The 13,925-nt window shown below is 37.6% G+C and overlaps 1 protein-coding gene across 1 annotated transcript in view; it reads right to left on the bottom strand.

Annotated features, from left to right (window-relative positions):
- Positions 1 to 1,500: 1,500 nt before the first annotated feature.
- mbd2 (methyl-CpG binding domain protein 2) overlaps positions 1,501 to 13,925 on the bottom strand; it is a 53,408-nt gene continuing 40,983 nt past the window's right edge. Inside the window, exon 7 of the mRNA XM_082171581.1 lies at positions 1,501 to 1,978. The gene's annotated coding sequence lies outside the window, so the exon portion shown is untranslated. The remainder of the gene's footprint in view (positions 1,979 to 13,925) is intronic.

The raw sequence follows: 13,925 nt of genomic DNA, 5'->3' as shown, positions 1-13,925 counted from the left end.
ACTGGTAGTGTAGATCGTGATCAACTGGGTGACTCTCAGGAGAAAACGCTCACACACACACACACACACACACACACACACACACACAGAAGCTGTTAGTCGTGAACGATGGACGATACACTCCGCTGACTCCGATGATGAACTTCTGTCTGTACAGGATCATAAAACCGCAGTTCTTCAGTCTTTTGTGGGAAGAAACACAAAAGCGTGTGAATGATCTATAGATCAGCTGTGGGCGTGTGACCTTTCCTGACCCCGCCCCCTTTTCCACCGAAGTGACTGATTGGACAATCAACCGAAAACAAAACAAAAACGCTGCTGGCCGGGCCAATGATTAGTCTTGATTTATACGGGAAACCTGAGGTTGTTTTCCCAGTGTCGGGATGTTTTATAGCTGCAAAACGGAGGAAAAAAGAACAAATGGACAATCAGCTAAAGTGGTTTTCTGAAACGGTGCGATGACAAGTTCATAATTAAATTATTGTGATGAGATCGTTAAACGAGAAATGTAAACGAGAACCAGATGTGAGGGCCTTTCTTCTGTGTGTGTCTCTGAGTGAGTTCATGTAGTGTAACAGCGCAGCGCTTCTGGGTCGTACGTCAGAACGGAGGCTCACTATTGGCCAGCATCACACACATGACCAGCGTCGGCCAATAGTGAGCCTCCGTTCTGACACAGAAAGTATTCTGGTCTCTTGATAACCTTAAGGTTGAGCCGCTGTAGTCACTGGACTATTTTAAACATTGTCTTTACTAACTTTCTGGACCGGCAAGTTTCAGTAACAGAGAAGCCTATGGAGGAGTGAGACAGCTCTCAGATTCAATCAGAAATATCTTCATTTGTGTTCTGAAGATGAACGAGAGTCTGACGGGGTTGAACAACATGAGGGAGAGTCATTACTGACAGAACTTTCATTTCTGGGTGAACTAACCCTTTAATCATCACAGCAAACGAGATAAAGAGAGATTAAAGAATTGACCGGAAAGACATTATTCACTCGTATGAGAGACAGTCGCTACAATGTGACATCGCATCAATAATGCAAATCACTGGATTATAAACACTGCTATTTATAAATGAGCAGGAGTGTTAAAGCGTATGAAATGTAATTCATTACGATACTGTGATTTGTTCATTCATTCCTCCATAAAATCGGCTCCAGTCAGTCAGGCTACTAATCAGATGTGGCGGCGTTAATGCCAACGTGTAATTATGAGTTCCAGACTAATTTCGTGCTTTGTAACTTTGAATCATTTCTTCAACAAATACAAGTGGCATTTAAAAATAAGAGCATTTCATAAAGATATTAAACATTAAATCATAGAGAATCAACACCATACTAGATACATGACCAAAAATCACAAGATATATAAATGTATATATACACATACATTCATATACATATATATATATATATATATATATATGTATTACATAGTGTCAGTTGTATGTTGTAGAATAAAACGTAAATGTCTGTTGAAGTAAAACATAAGAGCATATTTGTGAATATAATCATTTATTTCTCTAGAATGATGTAAGAAATTTACACATCTTTATCTCAAGGTATAAAATTTTTTCTTAAATAAGCAGTTTTTCATTCATACGTTTGTAAATGTATTAATTATTTGTTACAAACCCTGAAGAGAGCACATCCCGTACGACCAACGACAACAGAAACAAAAGTAAAAATATTTTGCAATACAAATCCAGCGACGGTCACCTGAATTGACATGAGGAATTATTGCTCTGCGTTTGTCCATTAAAAAACGCTGTATTGTCTGTCTAGTGACTTCTGTCTGACACATTGTTCTCAATTATATATAGATATGTACATCAAAATATATGCTCTAGTTGAAAAAGGCCTTGGTTGAAGCTATCTGTAATGGATTATGAACGTGTGCTTGGTACAGCCGCTGTTGACGCAGACTGATGACATCATTTCCAGGACGTCCACGTGACTCCAGTGCACAAAGAAATCTGGAAAATAAACGATAATTCACCATCAATGAATGTGCAAAGTAAGTTATTGATGCTCTATGCTTTTCTGAACAAAAATGGCCATTTTTCATGAGCAGTAGGTGGCGCTGTTCCCAGATTTGGCATGTAGTCTCAGATTATGGAGCTGATGAAGTGCACCAAGTTTAGTTTCAATAGATTAAAGTATAACCAAAATATAGCAGTTCATCTAATTTCGGGTCAACATCGTTAACTTCCCATCATCATAACTTTTGAACAGAAATTAATATCAAAATTCTCAAAAAGAGTCAATTTGGGTAAGAATCTGACCAAATTTGGCGGAGGAAAAAGGAATAAAGGATATTTCAAAATGGCGACTACTGTAATGGGCGGAGTCTTAACGTAAGAGATTGAATGTGATCAGCATGATGAGAGGAATCAGGTGAACTAAGACTTTTGTTTCTAGAACAAACGGTTCAAAAGTTATAACCAAAAGAAAAGTGAATTTTTGAACTGGTGGTGGCGCTATAGAGTTGGTCCTAGAGACCCTAAAACTGTCACATTACTATTCAGGACTAAGTGTGCTCCAGTGCTCAAAGAAATACATGTAAATTCAGCATCAATGAAAGTGCAATTCGTGTAAACTACGTTATTAGATGCTCTCTGATTGATTGATTAAAAATTGCGTTTTTCATGAGCAGTAGGTGGCGCTGTTCTGAAATTTGCCATGTACCTTCAGATCATGATGCTGATGAAGTGCACCAAGTTTTGTTTCGATAGATTAAAGTATTACCAAAATACAGCACTTAATATAATTTGGGGTCGACATTGTTAAATTCACATCGTCATAACTTTCGAACACAAAAGAATATTGAAATTCTGTTCAGACTTTTTCCCAGTGATCATCTGAGCCAATTTGGGTAAGAATATGACCAAATTTGAAGGAGTAATAGCGGGAGAAAGGAATACAGTATATTTCAAAGAAATCTGAAAAATGCATGTTAATTCAGCGTCAGTGAATGTGCAAGTTAATAGATGCTCTCTGATTTTAAGTTCTGAACAAACATAGCAATAGTTCATGACCAGTGGGTGGCGCTGTTCCCAAAGTTGGCATGTACCCTCAGATCATGGTGCTGATGAAGTGAACCAAGTTTCATTTCAATAGATTAAAGCATTACCAAAATATAGCAGCTAATCTGAATTGAGGACAAAATCGTTAAATTCACATCATCACAACTTTTGAACACAAAAGAATATCGAAAACTCTGTTTGGCCCAGCGATCATCTGTGCCGTCTGTTAGTTCAGCATCAATCAATGAAAACTCATGTAAAGTAAGTTAGTAGTTGCTACATCGGGACACTGGACTGACCAATCGCAACACAACTAGCGGCTTTATAATGCGCAATAAACCTCCAAATGTCCACTATAGTAAACTTATGAGATAACCCTTCTGCTTTTGTAAAACACACTGTCAGACTCACAGATCAGACGCTAAAACGAGATTCACACAGATCGATAACGGCTGTTATATGAAATACACTCGAGACGAACGAGTGAAACGGGAGAGACACAGACGGAGATGAAATGAAGCTGAACTGCATTTATAAAAACTCCATCGACAAAATATACTCAATGTAAAGCCAAATATACACTATATAGGAAATCTTGGCTCTGTGAATGTTTATTTCATCGCAAAAGTGACTATATTATCACCCAGCTCTTTATTTAAAGTTACATAATATACAAGCATGTCCAACTTTATCTACAACATTAATGGCATGAAGATATTATAAACAATAACATCATGATTTTCTGTAAAGCTGCTTTGAACACACACACACACACACACACTCGCATTTACAGTAACACACTTTTCAACTCGTGTGTTTTATTGTTTCTCACAGTGAAATAAATAGACCCACCACTGTAAACATGATTTCTACTTTATGGCTTTAATTCATTCTGTACAGCAAGCTGCCATATTCAATTATAAATAAATGGTATTAAAACACTTTTATCTCTGTTTGAATGTTTTCCGCAGTAATTTCGTCTGATAAAGGGAACATATTTACAAGCACAATTAAAGCTAATCATCATAAAATGTGTTTTTAATCACATCAGAAAACACAAATCATGCACACGCAGAGAAAATGTAACGTGTAAATGTACATAAATATCAATGCTTTTAGGTTTTAATGCGGGTCCATCACAGAGGCGTGTTCAATCAGTCCGCGAGCCGCGCGGGTAATTAGCATCTTCATTAGCAGAAGCTTTTCACTTACGCCGAGATTTCAGGATAAAGGGGTAATTAACACAAACTGCCCTGTAATTTAAGAGTTTGTGTGAAGCATTAATTACACACTCACGGCACAACAAACAGAGCGCTGCGGGGTTGAAAAGCGCTGGTATAATATTATAAAGCTGCGATTGGTCAGTCAGTAACCGTAGCTTGCACGTTCTATGCTTTCAATCTCGTTATTATCATGTAGAAACCAAGTGTGCAGCAAACCTCCTGAAAAGATATTTGTGAGAGGTCTATGATCCAGCATGCCAATAAGATGTTACCGGACCCGTCACATGTGTTGTGTGTGTGCTGATGAACTCTGGGAGGAGATCCCGTTATACAAGCGTAATCGCTACAAACATTCCTTTGTTCCATCGTCAACTAAACTGGTTAATAAGCAACTCCAGTAATACAGATGCATGTGTTGTTGGCGGATTAGACGTCATATAACTATAGGAGATGCATGCTTTTAAGGTAATTTATGAACTAAAAGTGTCTATCTTTTTATTTTCTTTATTTAAGAATAGTGTTTTTATTTAGTTTAGTGAAGAATATTTAATGAGGAATGAATATTAATGCTTGAATGATGGATGTTTTTTGGTGGGTTGATGTTACAGCAGTTCTTCCCATCTCTCATCTAACACAAGTTTCTCCTTCGGGAGACAATAAGAAGTAGCTTGACCTTGAAAAGTGAACTCAATCTCGCCCCCTGGTGGCCGGCTGCAGTATAGCTCATAAACCCCGCCCTCTCCATGTAATCCAATGGGACGCGAGCCAAACTAAATATACAATTACATTTTCTGAAGATGGTTTGTGTCATTTTAGGTAGTTCTGATCACGCTGACGTATGTTCAAGTGTTCGTTTGTCCAGTAAGTTTGGTTTTAGTTAGTTATTCGATGATATGAAACCAGGGTGTGGTGTAATGATTGACAGCTGTGCAAACGATGAGTGTGGGCGGGACTTCGGGCTCCACATGATGTCATCGCAAATACCATTTCTGGGATATTTTGGCTTCATTTTTCTACAGTGGAAGGAAGTGGTAGATGGTAGAACGTGTCAATACAGACTTTAAACACAGGTTTTAATATCTATTAACAATAGTAATTTAAAGTCCCCCAGTAGTGTCATTTCATCCCTTAAAACTCACCAAAATTACATATTTAAATGTTTTTTCCTTGAAAAAAAATCCTCATGCCTTAAAATATCTTGAAAGTAACTCGACACCCTTGCCTCATTTAGTATGCGCGGTTCTATGAATATGCAAATGAGCCCCGCCTCCAATCACTCACTCAGCTCAGAGATCCACTGGTTGACGATCACACGTTGATCTGATTGGTTACAAGGTAGTTTGTGACGTCAGAAACACCAGCGATTTCAAAGCGTGTGTTTGAGACTGTCTTTGGTTCACTGCAGTTTTAAGGAGGAAATACTCAGCAATGCTGTCGACTTATGAACTTACACATGGTTTGTCTTAAAGCATATTAAAAACACCACATAGACACATAAACTACATTAAAAACTGGATTTACAACACAGGGGGACTTTAAAGTAATTCAATACAGGTGATGCATTATGGGAAATGAAGTGTTCTTCCACCCTGATCCACACAAGTTAATGTAATCAATATGACGAAATACATAAACTAAACACAAATCTCTCTAAGTGGCATTTCAAACATAATAAAAGACAACTTTCAAACAAGCCTTTAAAAGTTGACAAAAAAAAAAGAAGTTTATCTTGACAAATATACAGTTATATGAATTTCTAGGCAACACTGAACAATAACGTCCTATTAACTAACATTAGTTAATGCATTAACTAACAATAACCAATACATGTGTTACAGTACGTATTAATCTCTGTTGACATTAGTCGATCAAAACTGTTCATTATTAGTTCAGGTCCATTACATAATATTAACAGATACTATAACTTTTGATTGAAAAAAAAAATGTATTGGTAAATGTTGAGATGAACATTAAGATGAACAGATGCTGTATTAGTCTTGTTCATGTTGACGGATGAGACCTCACTGTAAGGAGTTAGAGAGATCTGGCGTGTGAAACGACTCTGAATCTTCCAACACGCGTGTCTAAACATGTTGTAATTAGAAGTCAGCAAATGAAGCGACGCTCCGCCTGCAATTAACTGATAAAACATTAATATCAGAGCAATTATGTCAAAGAATGATTGTGTTCCATTTTATGGTCTGAACGAGAAGAAATGCACAAATGCAACTAATTCAAGAAGAAATAAATGATGAAAAGATTCACAATAAATGACTGAAATCACAACGCCAGGGTTATTCAGTATCGCTGAGACACTATTATAGACACTGAGACACTATTATAGACGCTGAGACACTATTATAGATGCTGAGACACTATTATAGACACTGAGACACTATTATAGACGCTGAGACACTATTATAGATGCTGAGACACTATTATAGACACTGAGACACTATTATAGACGCTGAGACACTATTATAGACACTGAGACACTATTATAGACACTGAGACACTATTATAGACACTGAGACACTATTGTAGACACTGAGACACAATTGTAGACACTGAGACACTATTATAGACGCTGAGACACTATTATAGACACAGACACTATTATAGACACTGAGACACTATTATAGACGCTGAGACACTATTATAGACGCTGAGACACTATTATAGACACTGAGACACTATTATAGACGCTGAGACACTATTATAGACACTGAGACACTATTATAGACACTGAGACACTATTATAGACGCTGAGACACTATTATAGACGCTGAGACACTATTATAGACGCTGAGACACTATTATAGACGCTGAGACACTATTATAGACGCTGAGACACTATTATAGACGCTGAGACACTATTATAGACGCTGAGACACTATTATAGACGCTGAGACACTATTATAGACGCTGAGACACTATTATAGACGCTGAGACACTATTATAGACGCTGAGACACTATTATAGACACTGAGACACTATTATAGACACTGAGACAGACACTATTATAGACACTGAGACAGACACTATTATAGACGCTGAGACACTATTATAGACACTGAGACACTATTATAGACACTGAGACACTATTATAGACACTGAGACAGACACTATTATAGACGCTGAGACACTATTATAGACACTGAGACACTATTATAGACACTGAGACACTATTATAGACGCTGAGACACTATTATAGACGCTGAGACACTATTATAGACACTGAGACACTATTATAGACGCTGAGACACTATTATAGACACTGAGATATAGACACTGAGACACTATTATAGACACTGAGACAGACACTATTATAGACACTGAGACAGACACTATTATAGACACTATTATAGACACTGAGACACTATTATAGACGCTGAGACACTATTATAGACGCTGAGACACTATTATAGACACTGAGACACTATTATAGACACTGAGACACTATTATAGACACTGAGACACTATTATAGACGCTGAGACACTATTATAGACGCTGAGACACTATTATAGACACTGAGACACTATTATAGACGCTGAGACACTATTATAGACACTGAGATATAGACACTGAGACACTATTATAGACACTGAGACAGACACTATTATAGACACTGAGACAGACACTATTATAGACACTATTATAGACACTGAGACACTATTATAGACGCTGAGACACTATTATAGACGCTGAGACACTATTATAGACACTGAGACACTATTATAGACGCTGAGACACTATTATAGACGCTGAGACACTATTATAGACACTGAGACACTATTATAGACACTGAGACACTATTATAGACGCTGAGACACTATTATAGACGCTGAGACACTATTATAGACGCTGAGACACTATTATAGACGCTGAGACACTATTATAGACACTGAGACACTATTATAGACACTGAGACACTATTATAGACACTGAGACAGACACTATTATAGACGCTGAGACACTATTATAGACACTGAGACACTATTATAGACACTGAGACACTATTATAGACGCTGAGACACTATAATAGACGCTGAGACACTATTATAGACACTGAGACACTATTATAGACACTGAGACACTATTATAGACGCTGAGACACTATTATAGACACTGAGACACTATTATAGACGCTGAGACACTATTATAGACACTGAGACACTATTATAGACACTGAGACACTATTATAGACACTGAGAGACTATTATAGACGCTGAGACACTATTATAGACACTGAGACACTATTATAGACACTGAGACACTATTATAGACACTGAGACACTATTATAGACACTGAGACAGACACTATTATAGACGCTGAGACACTATTATAGACACTGAGACAGACACTATTATAGACGCTGAGACACTATAATAGACGCTGAGACACTATTATAGACACTGAGACACTATTATAGACACTGAGACAGACACTATTATAGACGCTGAGACAGACACTATTATAGACGCTGAGACACTATTATAGACACTGAGACACTATTATAGACACTGAGACAGACACTATTATAGACACTGAGACACTATTATAGACACTGAGACACTATTATAGACGCTGAGACACTATTATAGACGCTGAGACACTATTATAGACGCTGAGACACTATTATAGACGCTGAGACACTATTATAGACGCTGAGACACTATTATAGACACTGAGACACTATTATAGACACTGAGACACTATTATAGACACTGAGACACTATTATAGACACTGAGACACTATTATAGACGCTGAGACACTATTATAGACACTGAGACACTATTATAGACACTGAGACACTATTATAGACACTGAGACAGACACTATTATAGACGCTGAGACACTATTATAGACGCTGAGACACTATTATAGACACTGAGACAGACACTATTATAGACACTATTATAGACGCTGAGACACTATTATAGATGCTGAGACACTATTATAGATGCTGAGACACTATTATAGATGCTGAGACACTATTATAGATGCTGAGACACTATTATAGACGCTGAGACACTATTATAGACGCTGAGACACTATTATAGACACTGAGACACTATTATAGACACTGAGACAGACACTATTATAGACGCTGAGACACTATTATAGACACTGAGACACTATTATAGACACTGAGACACTATTATAGACACTGAGACAGACACTATTATAGACACTGAGACAGACACTATTATAGACACTGAGACACTATTATAGACACTGAGACACTATTATAGACACTATTATAGACGCTGAGACACTATTATAGACGCTGAGACACTATTATAGACACTATTATAGACGCTGAGACACTATTATAGACGCTGAGACACTATTATAGACACTGAGACAGACACTATTATAGACGCTGAGACACTATTATAGACACTGAGACAGACACTATTATAGACGCTGAGACACTATTATAGACACTGAGACACTATTATAGACGCTGAGACACTATTATAGATGCTGAGACACTATTATAGATGCTGAGACACTATTATAGATGCTGAGACACTATTATAGACGCTGAGACACTATTATAGACGCTGAGACACTATTATAGACGCTGAGACACTATTATAGACACTGAGACACTATTATAGACGCTGAGACACTATTATAGACACTGAGACACTATTATAGACGCTGAGACACTATTATAGATGCTGAGACACTATTATAGACGCTGAGACACTATTATAGATGCTGAGACACTATTATAGACGCTGAGACACTATTATAGATGCTGAGACACTATTATAGACGCTGAGACACTATTATAGACACTGAGACACTATTATAGACGCTGAGACACTATTATAGACACTGAGACACTATTATAGACGCTGAGACACTATTATAGACACTGAGACACTATTATAGACACTGAGACACTATTATAGACACTGAGACACTATTATAGACACTATTATAGACGCTGAGACACTATTATAGACGCTGAGACACTATTATAGACACTGAGACAGACACTATTATAGACGCTGAGACACTATTATAGACACTGAGACAGACACTATTATAGACGCTGAGACACTATTATAGACACTGAGACACTATTATAGACACTGAGACACTATTATAGATGCTGAGACACTATTATAGACGCTGAGACACTATTATAGACACTGAGACACTATTATAGACACTGAGACACTATTATAGACACTGAGACACTATTATAGACACTGAGACACTATTATAGACGCTGAGACACTATTATAGACACTGAGACACTATTATAGACACTGAGACACTATTATAGACACTGAGACACTATTATAGACACTGAGACACTATTATAGACACTGAGACACTATTATAGACGCTGAGACACTATTATAGACACTGAGACACTATTATAGACACTGAGACACTATTATAGACGCTGAGACACTATTATAGACGCTGAGACACTATTATAGACGCTGAGACACTATTATAGACACTGAGACAGACACTATTATAGACACTGAGACAGACACTATTATAGACACTGAGACACTATTATAGACACTGAGACACTATTATAGACGCTGAGACACTATTATAGACGCTGAGACACTATTATAGACGCTGAGACACTATTATAGACGCTGAGACACTATTATAGATGCTGAGACACTATTATAGACACTGAGACACTATTATAGACACTGAGACACTATTATAGACACTGAGACACTATTATAGACGCTGAGACACTATTATAGACGCTGAGACACTATTATAGACACTGAGACACTATTATAGACGCTGAGACACTATTATAGACACTGAGACACTATTATAGACACTGAGACACTATTAGAGCTGTTTATATAGATTTATTTTCATCTTAGTTAAAATTAAAATTTAGTTGTTTTTGTCATTTCCTTAGTTTGAGTTATTTTAGTACATCAAAGGGAAAACATATTTTTTTTCCCATTAGTAACACTTTTTAATACCAAAATTCACGAGCATGAACTGATAAAACGTCACGCCTTCAAAATATAAATATGAATATTATCCGAGGGTCGTTGGGAGACATTTAATTTGAGTAGTTTTTGTCTTTTATGCGTTTGTATTTTTTAAATATGTCTGTATAACTGAATTAAATGTTGAAATTAACAAACTAATATGAATAAATGCTTTTTATTTTTTATTGCTAATCCTTATTATAAAGTGTCACCTTTTAACTTAACTTCAGTCAGCATACAGGCCTGTTATATTTCAAGTTAGTGTTTTATAGTTTTGTTAATTATAATAACTCAGTCAGTAATAAATGAAGGAGAAACTCACGCGTCCTCCACACACACACACACACACACACACACACACGACAGCGAGCGAGTGTGTGCAAACTCGTTTAAATGAGAGGAAACATCCTCTCGACAGACTCGTTTATCATGTGACCCGCCAGTGGAACTCATGCAAATGCTATTGGTTTCTGTGCGCTGGCTAATTTGTATTTAAATTGTGTTTTGTGTGGAGAAGCTGAAGCTCTTCTGTATTCACATCAGAATCCCCTCGTAAACAAACCCAATCCCACGGAGACTTCAACAACTCTTCAACGTCTACTCGGAAAACATGGAGACTAGAAGACGTGTAACACTGAACATTCATGTGCATTCATCTGGGAATATACACATGACAGCATGAGCTCATTAACATATGACCGCCCACATGCAGCCAATCATAGAAGAGATCAGCTGCATGCATAAATACATATAAACGTCTTAAAGGTACAGTAGCAAAAACAGCCTGACTGTAAAGGTCAGAGACAGTGGAAATAATCAAAATACTCAAATGCTCTAGGTGCAAGAAACCAAACTAACACATAGGCCCTATCTCACACCCAGCGCAATTGCCTTTGTACAGCAACGCATGTATCATTCCTATTTCTCACCCGACACACAGCGGACTTTTCCCTCCACAGACGCACGTCGGTAAATTAGGGAATGAACTTGCGCTCCCGGGGGCGGTTCAGGGAAAAGAGGCGGCGTGTTCCGGCGCAAACATTCCCTGGTGCTATTTTGCAGTTTCAGAAAACAATTCCTCCACTGACCAGGAGAAACCTCGTCTAAAGTCAGCGGCGCGTTGCACATGTTATTCAGATGCTATTTTAAGGGCACATGCTTGGCCATAATGTAGCGTGTGCACAACACACACACACTTTGCTTCTCTCATCTACACACAGACGCAGCAGTTTTCATTTTTAGAAAACCATACATTATTACAAGGAACAATATTACCACACGAGGGAAATCATTGTTGTGTCCATGAAGATGTGAAAAAATAGGCATAAATCTAGCTTACACATTTACCCACATTATCATACGCCTGTTTAAGCGAAGCTAATTTGTGTGTGTTTCTCCGTCCCCAATGTCACTTCTCTGTGTTTTACGGCCCTGACGAGAACGTCGGTCTCCTCGGCTGTGAACCGCTCCTGGCGTGCGTCTGGCAAATCCGCCCGTTATAATAGCAATCCGCACAAGCGCGCCTGCTCTTAAAGGGAATGTGAGATGACGCTCTGATTGGTTTATTTCACGTTACGCCCAAACCACACCTATGAGTAATGAAGCTCTTCAGAACAACACATTTTAGATTTGCGTCGGAGAGTCATTTATCCCGCCGGTATAACAGCAACAGCGCCCGAGACCCGCCCACAAAGTTACTTGTGTTTCGCGCTTGATACTTGTGTTTCAGATCGTTACAATAGGGCCCTATGTCAGTGACATGAAATTTTTGTGACTTTTGTTACATTATCTGTCTAAACACACACACAAAACTGGGTTTGATTCGGTTGTTCTAAAGGTATGTTAAAAATAAAGAAATAAATGTAAAAAAAAAATGTCTTCGGGGTCCATACAGATCCCACATTGAAAATGAGTGGGAAAGTTGAAAAAATACGATTTTTTTAATGTCATTTGTCAACAAAATCCATAAATCCCACATCACACACACACACACACACACACACACAATCAGACTACCGGTAATGCCCGTTTCACACATACTCCGTGTGCAGTGCGTATGCAGTGCAGGAGCAGCACGCGCTATAGTGCTTTCACATATGCTGCGTTTGCAGTGCGTAACTGATCCGCTGCTGTAGGCTATACCACAAATACATACTCACTATTTGTATTTCAAATCCAGAAGTTATCAGCAACTTTTATTTAAAAATAGTTTTTTGTCAGCATTGCGATTCTCTTTGTACACATATACACTCTTTAATAGACGTATTCACGTTTAAACACAATTTAAACAACATATTATTAAATGCATTACTTCTATATAATTATATATTAAGTTGCTCAAGCAAGTGGTAAAATATTTGACCATGTAGGCCTACTTATATTAAAATCGCATATAGCCAACATTTTAAATTAAAACTTAAAATTGACAAAAACAGCACTTACCCTTTCTTTTGCATAATTTAAATCTTTATACAATAAATCTTGCATGTCACAAAGAACTTGTTTTTCCACCTCCACGAATGAGACGAGTGTGTTCATTATGTTGCCTTGTTGAAGTAAATTGTATTTTCCCTTGATTTACGCCGGTGTTCTGATAGCATACTTTGTCAGATTAGCATACCGGAAGTTGAGTTTTATAGCGGGGTCTGTCAATTTAGCCTACTTTGTCAA

The sequence above is a fragment of the Leuciscus leuciscus genome (genome assembly GCF_965113295.1).
Source record: "Leuciscus leuciscus genome assembly, chromosome: 5".
Classification (NCBI taxonomy): domain Eukaryota; kingdom Metazoa; phylum Chordata; class Actinopteri; order Cypriniformes; family Leuciscidae; genus Leuciscus; species Leuciscus leuciscus.
Note: the sequence above shows the minus strand (reverse complement) of the source record. Positions and strands in the feature narration are given on the sequence as shown.